Source organism: Notolepis coatsorum (genome assembly GCF_963971535.1).
Source record: "Notolepis coatsorum genome assembly, chromosome: 3".
NCBI classification, from domain to species: domain Eukaryota; kingdom Metazoa; phylum Chordata; class Actinopteri; order Aulopiformes; family Paralepididae; genus Notolepis; species Notolepis coatsorum.
The window spans coordinates 212,723,551-212,747,709 of record NC_140167.1 but is presented as its reverse complement, the minus strand read 5'-3'; positions in this window follow the sequence as shown (position 1 = coordinate 212,747,709).

Genomic DNA, 24,159 nt, shown 5'->3' with positions numbered 1-24,159 from the left:
TCCTCTATCCCTAGCTCTCCTAGTCCTCTCTCCCTAGTTCTCCTTGTCCCTTGTTTACCTAGTCTCTAGTTCCTCTGTCCCAAGGCGTTCCCTTAACCTTCCCTTAGGCGTTCCCTTACCTTCCCATAGTATTCCCTTTTCCTGCATTTGTGATTCTCCCTTAAAGGGACAGTGCCCTTTTCCCTGTTTTTCCCTGTGTTTCAATAAATATCTGTTTCTTGGCAAACCACCATACCTGTCTTGTGTTGTGCGATTGGGGTCGGTTACAAACCATAACAGTATTTTGCAATATGTGTAATATTGTATCTTATAATACTGTGAATGTTAAGGATATTATGATTTTTTTTATAGTTTTATGTAAGGCTTTTTAGATATTTGTGTGCTGGATAATGTTTTTATAGTGTTATTTGTGTGTGTCTGGACCCCAGGAAGAGTAGTCTTCACCATGGTGAATAACAATAAACAATAAACATTAGCACTTTATGGCACGTATGACACTTTTCTCTCTCCAGTCCATTACATTTGTTTTATTGAATTAAATCAGTTTTGTGGAATTTGACTAGGTTTATTTTTTTTAAATTAAATCAGTTTGCATGTTTATCATGAGGATCAGTATATATTTTAGTTATTTTTGTATTTAATGGCTATAACCAAGACCCGAGTACTGTATTTCGTGCTTCCAGATCCCATGGAAAATGTACAATAAACATGACAGAAAAAACCTAAGCCTAAAGGGCAGCCCTGGCTCAATGATAGCACCAGAGCCCAGAGAAAAGACTACAGGAAGGCAGAGCGGAAGTGGACACGTGACAAACTTCAAGTTTCACTTGAAATGCGTAGGGACAGTCGCATTAAATATCAGCTAGCGGTCAAAGTGGCGAGAGTCACATATCTTTCCGACCTCATCAACAACTCCCACAACCCCAGGACCCTGTTCACTACCCCTCCCCCCAGTACCTGCCTGGATGTGTCCCCAACTAAGTGTGAGACATTTTACAAATGCTTTTACTACCAAAGTTGAGGATATCAGAAGGAACATCTCACCCCCCACACGTAACTTAGCTGTCCCTCTGGTCTGCTCATCCACACTGACCTGCTTTCAGCCCATCAGTCTACTCACCCTCACAGAGATAGTTTCCTCTATGAAACCCGCGACCTGCCCCCTTGACACTGTTCCCACTGCTCTCCTGAAACAGGTTTTTCACACAACCGGTCCCAGCATCCTCTCCATTATTAACAGCTCCCTGGCAACTGGTACTGTTCCATCCTGCTTTAAACATGCAGTAGTCCAGCCCCTATTGAAAAAACAAAACCTTGACCCCACCCTGCACAGTAATTACAGGCCTATTTCCAAGCTTCGTTTTTTGTCAAAGATACTTGAAAAGGTGGTTCTGTGCCAATTGTCTCCCTACCTGCACCAGAACAACATCCTGGAGACATTTCAGTCATGGTTCAGGACTGGCCTTAGCACAGAATCAGCCCTCCTTAAAGTTTTGAATGACCTACTCCTCGCCGCTGACGATCGTGACTGCTCCGTTTTAATGCTGCTTTACCTCAGCGCAGCTTTCGACACCGTTGATCACGACATTCTATTCGATCGTCTCCAACATGAGGTTGGTGTCAGTGGCACTGCATTAACATGGTTCTCCTCCTGTCTCACAAATAGAAGCTGTGCTGTCAACATTGCCAACTGCTCCTCCCCCTCAGCCTACCTCTCCCGTGGGGTCCCGCAAGGATCCATCCTTGGCCCGATTTTGTTCTCTCTCTACATGCTACCCCTTGGTCTAATCATTCAGAAGCACAACGTCTCCTTTCATTGTTATGCTGACGACACACAGCTTTATGTCTCTCTGAAACCCAAGAACCAGTCTTTTTTTTTTTTTAAACTTTGACCAGTCACCTGGTTCTTTTAGCGTTTATCGCTTTTTCTTCGCATTCATACTTGGTCAAGTTCGACCGACAGAAGCAGGCTGAAAGGGTTCAGATGGGGGGGAAAGACACTCTGGGAAAGGCACGGCTGCCGTCCGGGATTCGAACGCGCTCAGCCCCAGATCCGCGCGAGCGCGGTTGTCCACGGCGCTGAAATAGCACTCGCGGTACGTGGTGAGCTACTGGAGCTCCCCAAGAACCAGTCTTTACTCAACAGTCTCATGTCCTGCCTTGATGCCATTAAATGTTGGATGGCACAACACGTTTTACAACTAAATGAAAACAAATGTGTGAAATAATCCTCTTCGGTCCCCCAGACACTCTCACCACCCTTACCAATAGTCTAGGCAACCTGCCCGCCCTGGTCAAGCCCTATGTGTTCAGACAGGCTTTTGGTCATATATAGGCACCCTTTGTCCTCACTGTTCCTATAGTTTTTAGTTATTGACTGATGATTTTATTTAAATTATTTTTATTCTATTATTTTATTTGGTTCACTGTTTTTATCACTTTGGTCGCCAGGCTTATATTCTTAACACTTTAAGTGCCGAAAACGTGTTTAGGCGTCTTTCCTAGCCATGCTAAAGTTGCCGCGGACGCCCTAACTCGTCTTTAATATCAATATTTCAAAAATCTGTGATCGAAATCATATTTTTCCTCCGCAGCCCTGAGACACAGTGCTGGCCTCCGCTCAACCCTCTAGCGGTTCAAGAGCGCCATCTGGTGGCCGATCGGCAGAAGCGCCAAACAGGAAGTCATGTGGATGAAGTGGTGATCGTCCATATTACTTCCGGGCACTCTCTATAGGTCCCGGGACTCGATCGCGACACAATACATAGCGATCCGTTGCCTATAACTCGATAAACAACATGATTTGGACGTATATACTATTATACAACCTGGAAATAGATCGCGTATTTCTACATCCCATAATAGGAATATTTCAGTTCCACGCTCATCGTCCAACGGCGCGAGGAAGATACGGTAAGATTCAGCGTTATTTTTGAACGTGTTCGATATAAACTGCTCTGATGATCATATCACCCACACTAGATGAATGATATAACGCTGCCCACGGAATTATAAACGATCCCCCGCCCATCCGGTCATCATCAGATGATACGTAGAAACTTCTAGAAGTACGTCCAATTGACATTTTTTATCTCGCACAGATTCCTACCAAACTGTATTTCATCATCAATATAATGCATTTGGGGCTATAAATCACGTTCTGGAGAAAGCTGCAGAAAGAGATGAAAACATACTTATACTTTAGACCATATTTTACTATGAATATGTGAATGAAAAAGTATAACGTTGCTACACCCTGAACAATACATATAAGACGTTGAATGGGCCATAGTAATGTCAATTTAGCAATACAATTAAAAAAGTTATAGCCCTGCAAAGAAGGGGAACTTCTCCATGTTAAATAGGGCTGGCGAGGGATGGTAAATTATGAATTTAACCCCGGCGATCAAAGTGTTAAGTGATGTAGTCGGCAGCAGGAACGTTTGGTGCGTCTTTTTGTATCACCTTTGTATTTAAAAAAAAAATTATCTCTCTTTCTCCGATTTTTCTCTGTTTTCTCCCCGTCCCAATTTAGTCGTTGTGCCAATCCCCCCCTCCCCTACCTGGTTGTTGCGCGCATGTCCTCCTACTGGTCGGTACAAGGGAACCCTGAAGTATCCGCACGCTTCCTCCGACACGTGCAGAGACAGCCAGTGACTCTCTTCTCACCTGGCAGCGAGGGCGCTCATTGGTGAAGTGTAACGCGTGGGAGGTCACGCTGCCTTCCTCAAGTCCTGCCTCCGCTGAGCAAGCGCCCAGACCTGACCTGTAGGCGTCGCTGTCCACAACGCCAGATTCCCACCCACGGCTTCCCTCCCCCTGACCCAGCCAAACGAGTTAGTATAGCGATCAGCCCAAGCCAAGGCAATGCTGACTCCGGGAGGCTTATAGCTTATCCGCAACAGTAAGTGACTTCCGGGGTAGGCCTGATTGGCCCCGACAGGCACGTGACGCGCAACTTTCTCTGCCGCGCGGCACGCTCCGCGGAGCGGAGCGGCAGAGCTTGCGGAATGATGTAACCGTCCAAATCCGCTATGACTTTCGTTCGGCGCTTCAGCTCACCTCGCAGAGCAGCGGTCCTGCGATCCTGCGGTCCGTTGTTGACGAGTTTGAATCCCATAGAATTGATTTTTTTTAACGTGATTTTTTTTTTAACGTGTATTCTTTCGCCGGTTAAGGTTAGGCATGGTTAAGGTTAAGGTTAAGGTTAGGCATTGTTTCGGAGTTGGTTAAGGTTAGAACGGTTAAGTTTAGGCGCTGTTAAGGAGCTGGTTAAGGTTAGAGTTTGTGTTAGAGAATGGCAATATTCTTTCTATGGTTAAGGTTAGGCATGGTTAAGGTTAAGGTTAAGGTTAGGCATTGTTTCGGAGTTGGTTAAGGTTAGAACGGTTAAGTTTAGGCGCTGTTAAGGAGCTGGTTAAGGTTAGAGTTTGTGTTAGAGAATGGCAATAGACAGCCTATTTCCGCGCGACAGCTCTCAGCAGCCTCGTTGCGCGTCCTGAGTTTGCCGTGTCACGTGCCTGTCGGGGCCAATCAGGCCTACCCCGGAAGTCACTTACTGTTGCGGAACAGTTACACGCCTCCGGGAGTCAAGACCGCAGCCTCTTGCATTGGTGACGAGCGCAATCTCCGCTACGCCACCTGACCGCTGACCACCTTTGTATTTCTGTGCGACTTTTTATCCTTTGTATCCCCATGTATTGATCGTGTGTTTTAAACGGAAGAAATGACCTTTTCGGTTTACATTTTTATTTATTTATTTTTTAAATTTCAGATCCCGATTAGTCACTGCCTCAGCAGCGACTATTCTTCCTGGGGTCTGGATACAAACATATAAAAATTCAACAAGAATAATCAATAAAACAACATAAAAACAAAACAAATATCAATAAAACACCAATAAAATATACAAACAATTATAGAACATTAAACCAATCAAAATCAGACATACAAACAAATATGTATGCCAAATGTTCTAATATAGAACAATAACAACTATACGAACATATAGAACAAAATCAAATATCAATAAAACAACTAATATCAATAAAACAGCAAACAGAGACATCTCAGACAAAACTAAAACGTGCTCAAAAACAGCACAACATTCCATAAACTAATACTCTAATACTCCTCATAACCACTAGACCAGGACATTCCAAATCAACCCAACACAAGAACCCATTCATTAGACACAGATTAGACCCAACCAAAATCAATCTCTTTCTGCATTACAGCCACTCTTAGTCTCCTCTTGAATCCCACCTTACTGGTAATTGAAACCAAATATTGTGGAAGTCTATTCCAGTAGGACATTGCCCTGTACATTACAGTTTTCTTTAACACATTTGGGGCCGTCTAATATCACTCTAGACGGCCAGCATTTCAAAACAGGCTTGCATAGTTTGTGAGGCTGTTTGTAGAGCTAAATCTATACTTTATAGTATTGCTTTATAATATTGCTATAAAAAAATCCATCATTCACGCCTTCATCTCCTCCCGCCTGGACTACTGCAACTCCCTCCTCACTGGTATCACCTCCCGCTCCCTCCATAAACTGCAAATGGTCCAAAATTCAGCCGCCCGCCTCCTCACTAACACCCAGTCCCGCGAACACATCACTCCTGTCCTCCACTCCCTCCACTGGCTCCCTAACTTTAAAACACTACTCCTCACCTTCAAAGCCCTCCACAGCCTGGCCCCCCCCCTACCTGACTGATCTCCTTCTCCCCTACCGCCCCACCCGTTCCCTCCGGTCCTCCTCCACTGCCTCCCTCACTGTCCCGACATCCAAGCTTAAAAACTTCGGAGATCGGGCCTTCTCTCGCACTGCACCCCGATTCTGGAACTCCCTCCCCCAGTCCATCAGAGACTCCCCTACACTCTCCACCTTCAAAGCTCGCCTCAAAACCCACCTGTTCTCCCTTGCCTTTAACCCCCCCCCACCCCTAAACCCCCCCCCCCCCCCCCCCTCCCCTCCAACCTGTTTGATATCTGTCTCCAGTCTTTTTTTTTGTGCTATCAGGCTGTCTCCCCTGTTCCCCCCATGGTCTCATGTTCCTTTTGTTTTTGTTTCTTTGTTGTTTTGTTTTTGTTTCTTTGCTTTCGTTTCTTTGTTTGTACTCCTGCTCCCGACTACCGTCAGCGACTTCGGGTTACTGAGAAGCGCTATATAAATTAAATGAATTATTATTATTATTATCTGTTAGAGCCATATGAAATCCGTTTAATTTTTTTCGAAATTCCATTTTTTCCGTTTTAATATTTCAGAATTCTGTATTTTGCTTTGTACGCTCATTTTACCATCAGAAATAGTGTCTAATAAGTGGGAATGAATAAATGTCCACAATTGAATAAGATATAACAGTCCATTTAATAGGGCTGTCTTAAATACTTCGAAGCTTCGTTCGATGGGCATGGGATTCGAATATGAAAATAAAATTAGATTATTAGAAATAAAAATAAAAAAGTATATATATTTTTGCAAAATCAACTCTGCCTCTCTTTGTTGACTACAACAAGCAATGCTGTTTGTTATTTAAGATGAGGTCGGACTCGGCACTGACAGATTTGTGTTCATTGTGCTGCTTTTATGAAGCCTCAAATGACGGCTTACAATATTTCATGAAAGTGTTTCGTTTGTCTAAGATTTAAAAAGGTTTCAACTTTACAGCACTGACAAAGTTGAACAAAGTGCTGTACAAGTCCCACAACATAAAAAAAAGAAAAAAAAAAGATTTTTTTTTTTTTTTTTTTATAGTTGATTCCATTTTTATTGCTCAATTCCGCGATTCCGTCCGCAATTCCGTGATCGCGGATTCCATATGGCTCTACTATCTGTCCATTCTCATTGTCAATTGACATCATGGGGGGGGGCGGGGGACGTAGTTTCTGATTATTGATTACCAATAACCGCGTTAGCCTCAGTAGCCACATTCGCTGATCGGGTGGATGGCTATCATAACAAGGCCTGATCAGCATGTAATTTTCGTGAAAAAGATCTTACCGTGGGCCGGTTGGATCCCCAAAAGGATTTCCCAGTTATCGATCGCCATCTGGTAGATCGATATGTCCATTGGTTGATGATATATTCCTTTACTGCATAGTGAATTCGGCGTCTGAGTGCAAAAAGAGTGCACCGTTCTGCCACAGGGCACACTGCATTATCGAGACAGCGCCCCTAAGAGGATCTGGCCGGTAATGCACTTTTCAGAATTCAAAGAGTAGGGTACTTCTGCAGTGCCACTCGGTGACCTTGAGTAGGTTATTAACACTTTGAGCGCCACTCACGGCTAATCTCGGGTTTACGATTGTGACGTTTCTCGGAATCTTTTATTTTAATTTTTTTTAGCGATCTGAAATCATATTGCATCACGCGAGCCTACCGTTGGAGATCCAGGGGCCGCAGGCGATCAGATGTGAAAAAAGCGCCCCCTATCGTCTCCCAGATGGTAAATCACCCTTTTGGAATGGACTCAATGAAAATGGATGGGGAAAAAAATATTCCAGTCCACATTTTCCAGTCCACTGATGCAGCCGGAGTTACCAGAGTTCATTCTGGAGCCTCTGAGCCGCGGCGAGCATGGGTTATACTGTACACACGTTGGATCAATATACTTATCGATTTTTTCTAATGGTGATCAGGAATTGGAATATACCATTTGGATACCATCTGATGTCAGGTAAGGAATCTATGTTATCAGTGTTAAGATAATCAGACTCGTTTTCATGGAGATATAAGCGTTTCCACTATATGTGATATGGCTGTTTCACTGTAAAAGCCATGAGGAAATAATAGCAGCGATTATCAGCGCACGGCACGAGCGTGCGTGCGCACACATATACTATCGACCATCTAGCGTTTATTTGAAAACGATTCATAAATAGACAGACAAATGATAACGTTCTGGAATATTCCAGTAAAAGGCGATTATCAGGGAATGTGTTGTTTTTTCTTCGAAACAGAGTGGTTTTCAAAATGCTATAAAAAGGAAATGAAGCGATAAAAACACAATCTGCTTAGCCAATGTTGACTGGAAAATGATTCTTTGATAAGCGATGGGCAGATTAGACACAGCATAATTTAAAACATAGATTAGGCGATATTAGCGTTACATGGGCCGTGGACCGTGGCATCAACGGGGTAAAAAGGAAAACACGGCCTGGCACTGAAAGTGTTAAAATGGAATAAAAGCCAAAACAACCTGATGGCCCTCTAGCGTCCGATTCATTCGAAACACGGACTTCGCCGTGGCTGGGCGCCAATGTGTTAAGGCTTCAGTTCTGGGTCTCGGCAGGGCCTTGGAGAGCGCAGCAAGGTATGCTTTGTCGTTTATTTGATTATGGTTGTAACTTTGTAGAATGTAATTCGTGAATAAATGATTTTATGTCTTGTGTAGGAATGTAATCCTTGTAGTTCTGATACCAATGTTATTTAGTTTAGTGTTTGTACTGTGCTGTGGAAACCGCTATGCGAAATATTTGTTTTGTCTGTTTATGTACATTTCCAATGCAGTTTTCACGGCGCTAAGATGACGTCACGGATGGACAATTAAATAAAGATCGTCTTATGCATCAGTCGAGACTCTGTCGTTTGGATCCAAGGGCTGTAACGGCTTTTTTTAGTATGGGTTGATACGGTGATCAGATGGATTGCAGTGAAATAAATAAACAATCGCGCTGAAAATAACATTAGATTCCTCTTACCGTTCGGCAATGAGTCTGAAGGAAAAGAATTCCAATTATTCGATGTCGATCTGCTAGATCCATTTTCCGTTTGTATGACGCAATAAACGCCGAAATCATATTGATTCTTGCGTTTCGAAAGCGATCCAATGCACGCAAGTGTGTATCTAGACCCACGTTACAATATATCTCTGGCGGAGGATTTTCCACGATGCACCGAGCGCCACTTCCGGTTTGGCGCGGAGTGTAACTCGCCCGAAATCCACCAGGCGGCGGTATTGAGGCGTTGCAATATCAGACCAGGGTCCAGCTGCGTCCCGGAGGGAGGCTGGATGGATTATGAATGCCATGGCGAAAAAATTAAATATTGATGCCAAAAACTAGTTCCCTCGTTGTTGGCGCACAGTGATTGGCGTGCAATAACGAGTATACTCGTTGTGGCGCACAATGTGTTAAGCTATGCAGAGCACAGCCCTTTAGCTTGCTAACGTTAACACATTGGCACCCAGCCACGGAGATGTCCGTGTTTCGGCGCCATGCTTAACACTTTCAGTGCCCAGCAGGGGGCGCGCATTTAGTGCTTGAATGCCCACCATCCACTTCAATGTTAGCATTAATATCGCCTAATCTATGTTTTAAATGATGGCTATGTGTCTAATCTGCCCGTCGCTTATCAATGACTCATTTTCCAGTCAACATTGTCGAAGCGGATTGTTTTTTTATCGGTTCATTTCCGTTTTATAGCATTTTGAAAAGCCCTCGTTTTCAAGGGGGAAAAAAAGAATCCGTGATAAACGCCATGTACTGTAATATTCTAGAACGTTGTCATTTTTCGGCCTATTTATGAATCGCTAGATTATCGATAGTATATGTACGTATGCACGCTGGTTGCCGCGAGCTGCAAATCGATTCTCTTAGTTCCTGATCGCTCGCACAGTCAAACAGCCATATCACACATAGGGGAAAAGCTGATTATCCTAAGACTGGTAAAATAGATTCCTTACCTGAGATCAGATGGTATCCAAAAAGAGTTCCAATTCCTGATCGCCATTCCAAAAATGGATCCTTTTATTGATCCAATGCTACGTAGTACGTACTGTAAAGACATATTACACTCTGTTCTGAGGGTCCACAATGAATCTGATCGGCTCCGGTTACATGCGTGAGAAGTAAAATTTGGATTCCGGAGTTTTTTTTTCTCATCCATTTTCATTGAGTCCATTCCAAAAGGGTGCATTACCATCTGGGAGACGATAGGGGGCGGTTTTTTCACATCTGAGCGCCTGGTGGGGCTGGTTTACCAACGGTAGACTCGGTTGATGAAATATGAATATGAAAAATCGCTAATAAAAAATAAATCACGCTAATTGTCGTGATGGGCATTCAGGGGGCGGACTGCTAACACGTGTTATGTCGTCCGTGGCATCCAAAGTGTTAAAGGGCCAGCTAGGTTGTTTTGGCTTTTATTCCATTTTAACACTTTGACTGCCATGAAACGTGTTTTGACGTCATTGCTGGCCATGCTCAAGTTGCCGGGGGACGCTGTACAGCGTCCTTATATCAATATTTCAAAAATCTGCGATCGGATTCATATGTCCCCTCCGCTGGCCTGAGATCCACCAGCAGGACCCACTGAGCTCTCTGGCGGTTCAGGAGCGCCATCTGGTGGCCGATCGGCGCAATCGCTTTAACAGGAAGTGGCATAGAGGTTGTGCTACGTCCGTAATACTTCCGGGTGCTCGCTATAGGTCCCGCGACTCTGGCTCGTCACGCTACACAGTGATCGATTGCCAATAACTCGATAAACAACATGATTTGGACGTATATACCATTATACAAGCTGGAGATGGACCGGGTAAATTTACATCCCATAATGATAAGATTTCAACTCTACGATGATCGCCCAACGGCGCGCGGAGACTGGGGTGAGTTTCAGCGTGTAACGTTACCGTCTTCGATACTAACTGCTATTATCAACATTTGACCCACATTAGATGATTGGTATAACGCTGCCCACGGAATTATAAACGCCCCCTAGCCCATCCGGTCAACATCAGATGACGTGTAGTAACTTCTAGAAGTACGTCTAGTTGTAATTTTTTATATCGCGCTGATTGCCATAAAACTGTATTGCATCATCAATATAATGTATTTGGGGCTATAGATCACGTTCTGGAGAAAGCTGCAGAAAGAGATGAAAACATACTTATACATTAGACCATACTTTACTATGAATATGTGAATGAAAAAGTTTAACGTTGCTACACAATGAACAATACATATAGGACTTTGAATGGGCCCTAATAATGGCAATGTAGCAATAGAATTTAAAAAGTTATAGCCCTGCAAAGAAGGGGACTTTCTCCATAGACAAATAGCGCTGGCAATCTATGGTATATCATGAATTTAACCTTAGGCAACCAAAGTGTTAACACATTGACGACCAGCATGTAGCGCCGATTTATAGGCCAGAGGACAGAGGTTTGTTTACAAACCGATGTACTTTCTAACAGCTATATATATAATTTATAGTATTGCTATCTGTCCATTCTCATTGTCACTTGAGTGCATAAACCGTGCCTTCATAATGGCTTAAAGAAAATAAAAATCCATCGGTTGTTTGTCATTTTATAGCGCCGTGAATGAATATAAGGTTTATCGCAGTTTTCGCCTCGGTTTTTTTCTGGGGAGCTAGATAATAGGCTAAAGGCTAGTCACGTTATATCAAACGCCATTTCTGCTGTATATATACGAATGAAATAAAACAAACTGCGTAGCATCCGGACTATTACAGAGCATCTATGGATGAAATGGGGGCGGCGGGGGACGCCGATCAGTATTATTGATTAGCAATACAGTGTGTGTTCAAGTAGCCATTTTCACTGATCGATCACATTACGTTTTAAAACAATGTCCAATCCAGCTGTAATTTGGGGGAATAGTATCCTACCGTCAGGCCATGTGATCGCCGGCAGCATTTCATCATTAGTCATCGGAATCTGGTAGATCGATATGTCCATTGGCTAATCATAAATCCCATTATTCCAGGCTGAAATATGCGTTCGGTAACAGGATCAAAGATGGAGGGTCTTCGTTTGGAACCGAGGCTCATAGGAAACGCCCACAGACAGTGAAAATAATTTTTTTTTCAATCGCCCTCAATGATACTGCAGTGGAGCGATGGCGCCCCTAAGCGGATCTGGCCGGTATTGCATGTTTCGAAAATCAAATATGTGGGTAGGTCCTGCAAGTCGATCGCGGACGTTAATAGCGTTATAAATATGTAATAAAACAATAACAACTCGCCTGTCCTCAACAGGTGGAATCGAATCACGAGTTAACTCGCGCTTGGGCGGCAAAGTGTTAATAACCTACTCAATGTCACCGCGGCACTGCAGAAGTACCCTACTTTTTTTATTAGAAAAAGTGCATTACCTGCCAGATCCTCGTAGGGGCGCTGTCTCGATAATGCAGTGTTCCCTGTGGCAGAAGTTGTCTTGTTTTTTCTGGATCTTCAATGTAGTTTTCTGCTAACCTGAAGCTATGCCTGTAGCATGTAGCACGGAATACATTTTGGGACGCGGATTTCAGTGTGCAGTAAAGGAATATATGATCAGCCAATGGACATATCGATCTACCAGATCGCGATCGATAACTGGGAAATCCTTTTTGCGGTCCAACCGGTCACAGGTAAGATCGATTTGACGTCAATTTCAGCTTGGTCGGGCCTTGCTTTGATAGCCATCCACCCGGTCAGCGAATGAGGCTACTGAGGCTAATGCCGTTATTGGTAATCAATAATCAGAAACGACATCCCCCGCCCCCCACCTTTCATGCATTCATGGTGGACCATCATATCGATCATATGCAAAAAAAATGCAAAAAAAATAAAATACAAAAAAAGGTTACGTCATGAATATTCAAATAGGACATCGAAGCGGGAAAAACACGGGACGTAACGTCACTAGTTCCTAGTGTTGAGGTAACACTTCCTTGGCGTAGCGGTCTGCAAACGTCAACTGCTGCAAACGTGTATGCAATTTGGTCTGCAACCACGGCAAATGCTGCAAACGTGTGGGCAAATTTATATTCGCTTTTACATCCTCAACTCAAAATGCGAATACAATTCAATAAAATGTATGTACTTAAGTTTGACCTTCTTTGTTGTCATATCTGAAAATAAAAGTAAGTTGCCCGACTGCAGAGAAGTATAGACTGCTAGCTGGCCTCCCGGCCGCGTGAATATTAAAGGCAACCAACTTGTGTTCGGCTTTTCTCTGATTGGCCGCGCCCCCCGCCCCCACGCGCAGGCAAGCGCACGTCCCAAATGAAATCCAAGGAGCAAGCGAGCGGCAAGCGAGCGGCAGGCTGCTGTTCCAACCAACTTGTGTTCAGCTGCGGTAGCAGTGGACATACAGTACACCTCCTATCTATGTTGGGATTATGTTTGGTCATGACAAAACAATAAAAATCGCTGACAGAGCTCTCATATTTGCGAATGCATAAACTATATCTTAAATTATGGCGGATATAGTTTATGCATTCGCAAAATATGAGAGCGCGCCGCTGTCATTGAAGGGCTTCCTACAACAGAGCACCGCCGCTGCTGCTGCTGAAGCTGTATCAAGCCGGCGGCGGTGCACGGACGGCGGGGAAAAACCACCGCGTCGCCCCGCTGGCGCTTCAGGCTCAGCAGCCTCCACGGGCGAAATAACATATAACGTTACAGTTCCACACTGATGTACAGTGAGTGTCTAATATGGCTGTCGCGAAGTCATGCCTCTCCCTCTGAAAGCCCATCCACGCTGTGTATCATAGACTACCAGATTCGCACTCGTGTATAAACAAAGCCCATACAGTTATGAAATGCGCTGAACTAGAAAGCGTAAAGTTATTATGTTTCGCGTTCCATTGATTAACGCCATTACCTGCTGTGCTGTAGGAAGCAGAGGTACAGTAAGTTACAGTAGGTGTAGGTTACATGTTTAATCAAAGCCCATACAATTTTTCATAATATTTCAAATATCATAATGATGTGTTTTCTATATTATATCCACAATCATTCATCTAAAAAATTGTATGGGCTTTGATTAAACATGTAACCTACACCTACTGTAACTTACTGTACCTCTGCTTCCTACAGCACAGCAGGTAATGGCGTTAATCAATGGAACGCGAAACGTAGTCTATGATACACAGCGTGGATGGGCTTTCAGAGGGAGAGGCATGACTTCGCGACAGCCATATTAGACACTCACTGTACATCAGTGTGGAACTGTAACGTTATATGTTATTTCGCCCGTGGAGGCTGCTGAGCCTGAAGCGCCAGCGGGGCGACGCGGTGGTTTTTCCCCGGCGTCCGTGCACCGCCGCCGGCTTGATACAGCTTCAGCAGCAGCAGCGGCGGTGCTCTGTTGTAGGAAGCCCTTCAATGACAGCGGCGCGCTCTCATATTTTGCGAAGCGATTTTTATTGTTTTGTCATGACCAAACATAATCCCAACATAGATAGGAGGTGTACTGTATGTCAAATGTCGGTCATGTGGTGGAAGTGTTTAGTACAGTCACACAACAGAACACTGTAGAGAACGCTGTAGAGTACAGTCACACAACAGAACACCGCTGGTTCGACCAGCGCTTTTGCCGCGTCTCTCTTTGCGCGAGGGCGTGTGCTAGTGGATTGATTGATTGGCCGTGTGGCCAATCAGAGAAACGCTGAACGAAAAGCTGAACACAAGTTGGTTGCCTTTAATATTCACGCCTCCCGGCCACTGCCACCAAGCCTCTTCAACTCATTCAAAACGCAGCGGCCCGCCTGATATCAAACCTACCGAAGTCGGCCCATGTCACCCCACTTCTTAGGGACCTGGCTGCACTGGCTCCCCATTGCTGCACGTATCCGCTTCAAGGCCCTCGACCTAGCATACCGTGCAGCAAAGGGAACCGCTCCCGCCTACCTCCGGTCAATGGTCTCTAACTACACACCCTCAAGACCCCTACGCTCTGCATCTTCTGGCCGCCTCAGACCCACTCCTATCCAAGCTCCGGGAGGGTCATCAAAGAGAAGCCGCCTATTCTCAGTCCTTGCCCCACAATGGTGGAATGAACTACCCATCCCAGTTAGGACAGCCGAATCCCGTCCAATCTTTCGCCGTCGAATAAAGACTCACTTCTTCAACCATTATCTGAAATGATTAAAAAAAAATAAAAAAATCTAACCCTAACTAACCTTACTGTCATGCACTTGTCCTAATAAACTAACCTACACTGTAACACGCAACACTTGATGAACATTGTTACTCAGCTGATAGAGTTGTACCCTTCTTGCTGTCTTGTCGTACAGAACTTGTAAGTCGCTTTGGATAAAAGCGTCAGCTAAATGACTAAATGTAAATGTGATATCCAAAACGAGGGCCGTCCAGTGAACGCCAGTTGTTCAAATTTTCCGTTCGAAGTGCCGCTGTAATTTACTTGGTTTAAAGCTCTCGTGTCATCTTCTCGGCCAGTCCAAGTAAATCCATATGCCAAGTATTTAGGATCATAACTCCTTTTACTCTGTTTAATAGTAGTTCTGGCTTAGAGTAGACGACAAGAGTACAGCAACTTGCAATGGGCCTGGTCTACAAGATACACTACGTGACCAAGGCACCCATGTACATGTCAAAATACATCCCAAAGGTCAGTGAATACCACGATCACAACACCAGAGGGAGCTCCACAAATCATGTTAAACCCAGATTCGGCTCAAACAAGGGACTAAACACGTTTCGCAATTATGCCACATCAATGTGGAACGCCCTACCCACAGCCGTAAAGGAATGTGAATCACTACCCACTTTCAAAACCACTCTCAAAGAACACCTACGTGAGACTGCAATTCGAAACTGGCCCCTACAAATGTCCTAACCTAGTTGTACAGTAAATGACCAAGTAAGGCTTTGTCAGTATTCCAATGTACAGTGTAAAATGTGTGTGTCCCCCCTACCCAACCCCCCCCCCCCCCACCTCCAATGTACAGTATATATATATATTATCAATTCCACAGGGCTCGTACGCATGGAGGAGCGAATGTGCCGTGGAGGGTTCCAGTCAGACGACTGCTGAAGTTAATGATGATATCTGAGTTTCCAATTGCACTGCGCATCGACGTATTCTATGAAATCCTAGAATACTATGGAATGTCACGTGGGAATCATAGCACCGTGAACTATGACCAGGTGAGCGGAAGACATGTTTATCCATAGCATTTTTTGTACTATGAGTCATTTGTGTATTTATAGTCTGCAAGAAAATGGAGAAGAAAAAAAATCAGGTAATAACCCTAACCCCCCCCCCCCCCCCTCCAGTTCGAGAACGTTTGGAAGACCGCCTTGATTCGGATGTAGAGGCAGTCCTGCAATTCCTGGACCCCCCCCCCCCCCCCAGTTCGAGAACATTTACCGTACACACTACAAGCATTTGCAGTACAGCCCCCCCCCCCCATCTCCTCACAGGCCCTGAATACAGGCTCACACTGCAGTACAGCCCCCCCCCCCCCCCCCATCTCCTCACAGCCCCTGAATACTGGCTCACACTGCAGTACAGCCCCCCCCCCCCCATCTCCTCACAAGATGAATTTCAAGTTTAAATAAAGTTTCAAGTTCACTATATGTATTTGTATTTATTGGTTTAAAATACAGAGACAGTGCATATTAAGGAACATTTGACTGTAAATATGCCAGTTTAGCCAAGTTGGCTAATTTTCAACTGTAGTCTCTGGGGCAGGTGGTGACATGAGCACAACAATATTATTTGTTATTTCAAAATGTTTTGGCCAATATGATTTTTAACTCTAGCTTCTCTATAGCCGAAATGCCATTGGATTTAACGTTACTAGCTTAGCGCCTTATATCTCGCCTTCCAGGAAATACACCAGCCCAAATCCCATATAACGCTTATATTCACGAGGCTATAAAATGAGAACGTATTGATGAAAAAATTATTTCTTTAAGCCATTTTGAAGGGACGGTTTATGGTCTCAATTGACAATGAGAATGGACAGATAGCAATACTATAGTAAGTATAGATTTAGCTCTAAAAACAGCCTCACGAACTATGCAAGTCTGTTTTGAAATGCTGGCCGTCTAGAGTGATATTAGACGGCCCCAAATGTGTTAAGATAGCAGGAGCCGTTGGCCAACAAAGATGTTGTTTCAACAAATGTATTCACAAAATGGATTATGATCCAAACGTTATTGAAGCCTCCCGTGACCAGTACGTAGTCAGTACTCTTAACACATTGAGAGTTTGAGGGCGCACGATTTATCGCTTGAATGCCAGCCTTTTGGGACTGATTTTCCGATATTTCATGATTTTCGCAGAGCTATTTCTATATTCTATATTATGGCTATGTGTCTAATACGCCCGTCGCTTATCAATGACTTGCTTGCAGTCAACATGTACGAAACGGATTGTTTCTTCATCTGTACATTTCCGTATTATACCGTTTTGAAAAACGGACGTTTTTGGAAATGTCTAGAAAGAGAAAAAGATTCCGCAGGAATCACCCTTTAGTGGAATACACACAACACATTGTCATTTTCCGGCTGATTTATGAATCGTGTTCAAATAAACGCTAGATTATCGATAGTATAATGTACTTATGCACGCTAGAGAAGCGGGCTGAAAAATCGATTATCTATGACCTGGTCAGCGCTAACGTCTGAAGCCAGGAAGAGAATTGTGCAGAGTTCCTTACTGCCTGTATTAGACTATGGCGATGTGATCTATATGCATGCTCCTTCCTCCCTGCTTAAAAAGCTGGATTCTGCGTACCATACTGCCATACGTTTTGTAACGGGTGCAGGCTCTCGCACCCACCACTGCACTCTGTATCAGTCCTTAGGATGGTCCTCTCTGTACCAAAGAAGACAATCACACATGTTGATTTTTATCCTTAAGTCATTGCTAGGTAAGCTGCCCTTATATATCTCCAGACTTCTGGCCTTTTATACTTGCTTTTTTAATACCAGACGAGCAGCAAATGGGATGCTTTTAAATGTTCCTCTGATGCAGTCAGAGCTTGGTAAAGCTGCATTCTCCCACTATGCTCCCTTTTTATGGAATACGCTGCAAGTAAAACTTTGTCTAGACGAGGCACTTCCTACTGTAAATGCTTTTTTCTTTTGATCCACTTTTTCTCCCATTTTCAATTTTCTATCCCATCCCAATTTTCATATCGTCCAATTCAACTCTCCCCTGTCTTTGAGCGCTGTTTCTTGCCTCCCACAAGCCGGCTGCAATGTGGACTAAGTCATACATAGCACGAGTCCCCTCCGATACTCGAGGTAACAGCAGTCGCATCTTTCCACCTGCGCGGCTCGTTCTTTCAGCGTCAGGGGTCTGGGCTTTGGAGGGGCCCCGCCCCCGTCGCTTCCTGATTCTACTACGCAGGCGCACCAACCGACCTGTAGGAGTTGCTGTCCACAACGCCCGATCCCCACCCATCAGTTTCTCTCCCTCTAATACGTCCAATGTGTATTAGTGCGGACGACCAGCTAAACTGAAAGCAATGTGGAGCGCTGGGCTCGAACAGGGAGATGATCTGTTTGAGCCCAGCCTCCAGTATTCGTGGTGAGCGCCTCGCCCAGTGCACCACGTAGCCGCCCTTACTGTAAATGCTTTTAAAGGTATGCTACGATTAGCCCTTCACAAAACATGTAACTGTTTTACCTGATGCTATTGTTGATGTGATTATGCTCCTTGCCACTGCACAAATTACCTTCTGTATTTATATTTGAATTATATGTTTTTTGTTTAACACATCCACCGCCGGAAACGCTGTTCAGCGTTATTGCCCGCCATGCGTTGACCGCCAGACCTCGCTGTACAGCGTTATTGAGATCATATTTCATTTTTTCGCCATGGCATTCATAATTCAGCCAGCCAGCCTCTGGTGATCCAGTGGGACCCTGCACAATATTGCAACGCCTCAATACCGCCACCTGGGGGATGATCGGGCGAGTTACATTCAAGTCAAACCGGAAGTGGCAATCGGTGCATCTGCCGTGCATATGGATCGCTGCCATAACTCAATAATCGATATGATTTGGGGTGTTTATTGCGCCATACAAACCGGAAATGGATCTAGGAGTTTGACGTCAAATAAGTGGGATCTTTTTCCTCCAGTCTCGTCGGCGAACGGTAAGAGGACACTAACGTTATTTTCAGCCCGATTGTCCATTTCTTTATTTACAAACCATCTGATCAATAAATCAACCCATACTACATAAAGCAGTTAGTGATGATCAAGGAATTATAAACGACCCCCCCCCCCTTTCCTTCACCCATGATGAAGCATAACTATACCGATCATATACATTTGAATTTTTTAATATAGCATGTCTAGGGAAGACACGCCAATCGATAATCTATATATGCGTTTAGGCCTATAAATCACGTTCTAGGAATTACTGCAGAAAACGTTAAAAACATACTTATATTCTAGAAGGAGTTTTGTATGAATGAACAAATATAACGTTCCCACATCCTGAACGATAGATAATCGATGTTGAATGGGCCATAGTAATGTCAATATAGCAATACAATTAAAAAAGTTATAGCCCTGCAAAGAAGGTGAGCCACTCCATAGGGTTATAGTGCTGGCAGAGAGGGGCATGAGATGGGCAAACTGCCCGGCGGGCAAAGTGTTAATGCCCTGTTTTATGTTGAAACTTGTTGTGTGCCGTGTTGGTCAGGACTCCCTGGAAGAAGAGATCTTGTATCTCAATGGGACATTCCTGGATAAATAAAGGATAAATACAAAAAAAGATATACACACATACACAAATAGGGGACATGTTGTGAAATATGTGAAAAAAATATCTGATTACCCCAAGACTGGTAAAATAGATTCCTTACCTCACATCAGATGTTCTGCAAAAAGATTATTCCAATTCCTGATCGCCATTCCAAATATCGATTGCGTTTATTGATCCAACGATCCAACCTCGAAACACATATTCCACGCTGCTCTGAGGGTCCCCAATGAATGCAATCGTCTCGGGTTACATGCCTGAGAAGTAAAATGTGTTATCCGGCTTTTTTCCCCCCCATGCATTTCCATTGAGTCCAATCCAATGGGTGCATTACCATCCGGGAGACGATAGGGGGCGGTATTTGCCCTTTTCGAGGTCAGAGCCAGTCCCAATGATAACGTGAGGCTGGATTTATGAAAAATGAATGGATATCGCTAATAAAAGCAATAACGAGATTTCTCGTCGTTGGCACTCAACGCATGGCGGCCAACAACGAGATTTCTCGTCGTTGGCACTCAAAGTGTTAAAGTGGTGTGTGGTCCAGTTATGCTGCTCTGATTAAAGGTTATGTTAAAGTGGTGTGTGGTCCAGTTATGCTGCTCTGATTAAAGGTGATGTTAAAGTGGTATATGGTCCAGTTATGCTGCTCTGATTAAAGGTTATGTTAAAGTGGTATGTGGTCCAGTTATGCTGCTCTGATTAAAGGTCATGTTAAAGTGGTATGTGGTCCAGTTATGCTGCTCTGGTTAAAGGTGATGTTAAAGTGGTATGTGGTCCAGTTAAACTGCTCTCATTAGATGATGGGTTCAGATAAATGTAGTGGAGTAAAAAGTACAATATTTCTAAAATTAAATAAATAAATAAAGTAAGTAAATTCACAAGTTACTTTCCACCACTGGGAGTGCACTGACTAGTCGAGGGTTAACTGTCTCCCCAAATAAGAAAATACAGAAATGTCAGGCGAAATGATTAGGGTTAGAGATTAGGTTAGATTAGGGTTAAAATAACTGTAGCAATGGGTGTAGGGAAGGTCAATGTTTAGTTTGAACAGCTATCTTCCTGCCTAAAGATGTTGCCTTCTCAAACTATTTGTGAAATAAATTAATTGTCAGACCTACCAAGGTCCCACCTATCCCCTATTTGTAAATAGCTATGGAAGTCAAACATAACGCTATCACAGTAATGTCATAATGCACCACATGTTTGATGTCTTGAGTGGAGTGTGATGGATCACGGTTTATGTGGGTTTGGTTTTAGTTTATGCCTGCATGCTTTGGATGTATATTTTGGGTTTTCCTCTGGTGAGCTGTCAATCACCAGACACCATGTTAATTGCCACGCGGCAGGGCAGGTGTGTGGGCTTGATTGCCTCCTGATTGGTGTCAGGTGTGCAGTGCCTTTAAGTAGGTTTGGTTGACTGTGTTCAGATGCTTGTCCATTTCATGGTTTCCCTCAGTAGTCGAGGAGCGTCCCAAGTTCACCTTTCTAGGGTTTTCTCTGTCTGTAGTGCTTTTGGTTTCTTGTGTGTTTTCAACTGCTAGGCAGTGGTGCTTATTAAACATTTTCCCTCGTTTTATTTTATCCTGGTGTTTTGTGTTTTCTATAGCTTTTATTTTTATTTATTTCAGAGTGATTGTGTTTTCTCTCGCCCTATCTCATCGCGCTGTGATTTCAGTGGTTACCCCTCTGGCGTAACTTTAAGATTCCCCTTTGTGTGTGTGTACATGCGTGTCCTACAGCCCCACAATCCTGACGGAGTTGCGTATTGCATTATATTAAAAACCAAGCCAGCACTGAATTTCCCATTTAAAAATGGGAAGAAACATGCTTGGAATTATAAACATCGAACAAAAAATTCAGAAATGTGTGTCTGTTGTAACGATGCTTCTTGGCAATACATTTTATACCGTTGAAAAGCCTGTTTATTTCCCTTTTTAACACTTTGGTCGCCAGGCTTATATTCACAATAAACCATCCCTAGCCAGCTCTATTTGTCTATGGTGAAGTTCCCCTTCTTTGCAGGGCTATAACTTTTAAAATTGTATTGCTAAATTGACATTACTATGGCCCATTCAACGTCAAGTATCTATTGTTAAGGGTGTAGCAACGTTCTACTTTTTCATTCACATATTCATACTAAAATACGGTCTAAAGTATAAGTATGTTTTTATCGTTTTCTGCAGCATTCTCCAGAACGTGATTTATAGCCCAAAATGCATTATATTGATGATAAAATACAGTTTGATAGCAATCTGCGCGAGATAAAAAATGTCAAATGGACGTGCTTCTAGAAGTTACTACTTATCATCTGATGTTGACCGGATGGGGGGGGGGGGGGGGGGGTCGTTTATAATTCCGTGGCCAACGTTAGATGATTCATCTAGTGTGGGTGATATGATCATCAGAGCAGTTTATATCGGACACGTTAAAAAAACGCTAAATCTCACCGTAGCTTCCTCGTAGCGTTGGGCGATGAGCGTGGAGGAGAAATATTCCTATTATGGGATGTAGAAATATGCGATCCATCTCCAGGTTGTATAATAGTATATACGTCCAAAACATGTTGTTTATCGAGTTATTGGTAACGGATTGCTATCCATTGTGTCTAGCTTGAGTCCTGGGACTATTAGCGAGTGATCGGACCGAATTGGAATGAGCACCAGCTTCCGTTTCCTGTTTCCGGTTTGGGCGATCCGCCGATCGGCCACCAGATGGCGCTCTTGAACCGTTGGAGAGTTGAGAGGGGATCAACAGTAGATCTCAAGTCTCCGGGGGAGAAATATGATTGCGATCACAGATTTTTTAAATGATCTCAATGACGTGTTACGGCGTCATTGGCAGAATTAGCATGGCGGGGAATGACGTGGTAAGGCGTCTTTGGCGACCAAAGTGTTAAATGGTGCCCCATTTGTAAGGAACATGCATTTGTGGGATGAGCAGCACAGGTTGCGCCCATGAAAAAATTGCCAAATCTTATTCAACCTTATTCTGCAGTTGCTATTAGGCTTGTTTGAGATGAGCTAGGCCTGCACAGTTTTGACCACGGCCTTGCCAAGCGCATTGCATGGCGGTTAGAATGTTGTCCGACTTGCTCTGGAAATCTGACTGCGTGAGCCCCGGGAATCTCACGGGAGCGAGGCGCCCGCAGTTTTCAGTGCTAGGCGACACAGTTTCTCTCCACCGACTGCTCAACCTCATGCGTGATGGGAGACGATTCGTTTTAACAGCTATCTTCCTGCCTAAAGATGTTGCCTTCTCAAACTATTTGTGAGATAAATTAATTGTCAGACCTACCAAGGTCCCACCTATCCCCTATTTGTAAATAGCTATGGAAGTCAAACGTAACGCTATCACAGTAATGTCATAATGCACCACATGTTTGATGTCTTGAGTTGTGTGATGGATCACGGTTTATGTGGGTTTGGTTTTAGTTTATGCCTGCATGCTTTGGATGTATATTTTGGGTTTTCCTCTGGTGAGCTGTCAATCACCAGACACCATGTTAATTGCCACGCGGCAGGGCAGGTGTGTGGGCTTGATTGCCTCCTGATTGGTGTCAGGTGTGCAGTGCCTTTAAGTAGGTTTGGTTGACTGTGTTCAGATGCTTGATCATTTCATGGTTTCCCTCAGTAGTCGAGTGTCCCAAGTTCACCTTTCTAGGGTTTTCTCTGTCTGTAGTGCTTTTGGTTTCTTGTGTGTTTTCAACTGCTAGGCACTAGGCAGTGGTGCTTATTAAACATTTTCCCTCGTTTTATTTTATCCTGGTGTTTTGTGTTTTCTATAGCTTTTATTTTTATTTATTTCAGAGTGATTGTGTTTTCTCTCGCCCTATCATCACGCTGTGATTTCAGTGGTTACCCCTCTGGCGTAACTTTAAGATTTACCTTTGTGTGTGTGTACATGCGTGTCCTACAGCCCCACAATCCTGACGGAGTTGCGTATTGCATTATATTAAAAACCAAGCCAGCACTGAATTTCCCATTTAAAAATTGGAAGAAACATGCTTGGAATTATAAACATTGAACAAAAAATTCAGAAATGTGTGTCTGTTGTAACGATGCTTCTTGGCAATACATTTTATACCGTTGAAAAGCCTGTTTATTTCCCTTTTTAACACTTTGGTCGCCAGGCTTATATTCACAATAAACCATCCCTAGCCAGCTCTATTTGTCTATGGAGAAGTTCCCCTTCTTTGCAGGGCTATAACTTTTAAAATTGTATTGCTAAATTGACATTACTATGGCCCATTCAACGTCAAGTATCTATTGTTAAGGGTGTAGCAACGTTATACTTTTTCATTCACATATTCATACTAAAATACGGTCTAAAGTATAAGTATGTTTTTATCGTTTTCTGCAGCATTCTCCAGAACGTGATTTATAGCCCAAAATGCATTATATTGATGATAAAATACAGTTTGATAGCAATCTGCGCGAGATAAAAAATGTCAAATGGACGTGCTTCTAGAAGTTACTACTTATCATCTGATGTTGACCGGATGGGGGGGGGGGGGGGGGCGTTTATAATTCCGTGGCCAACGTTAGATGATTCATCTAGTGTGGGTGATATGATCATCAGAGCAGTTTATATCGGACACGTTAAAAAAAACGCTGAATCTCACCGTAGCTTCCTCGTAGCGTTGGGCGATGAGCGTGGAGCAGAAATATTCCTATTATGGG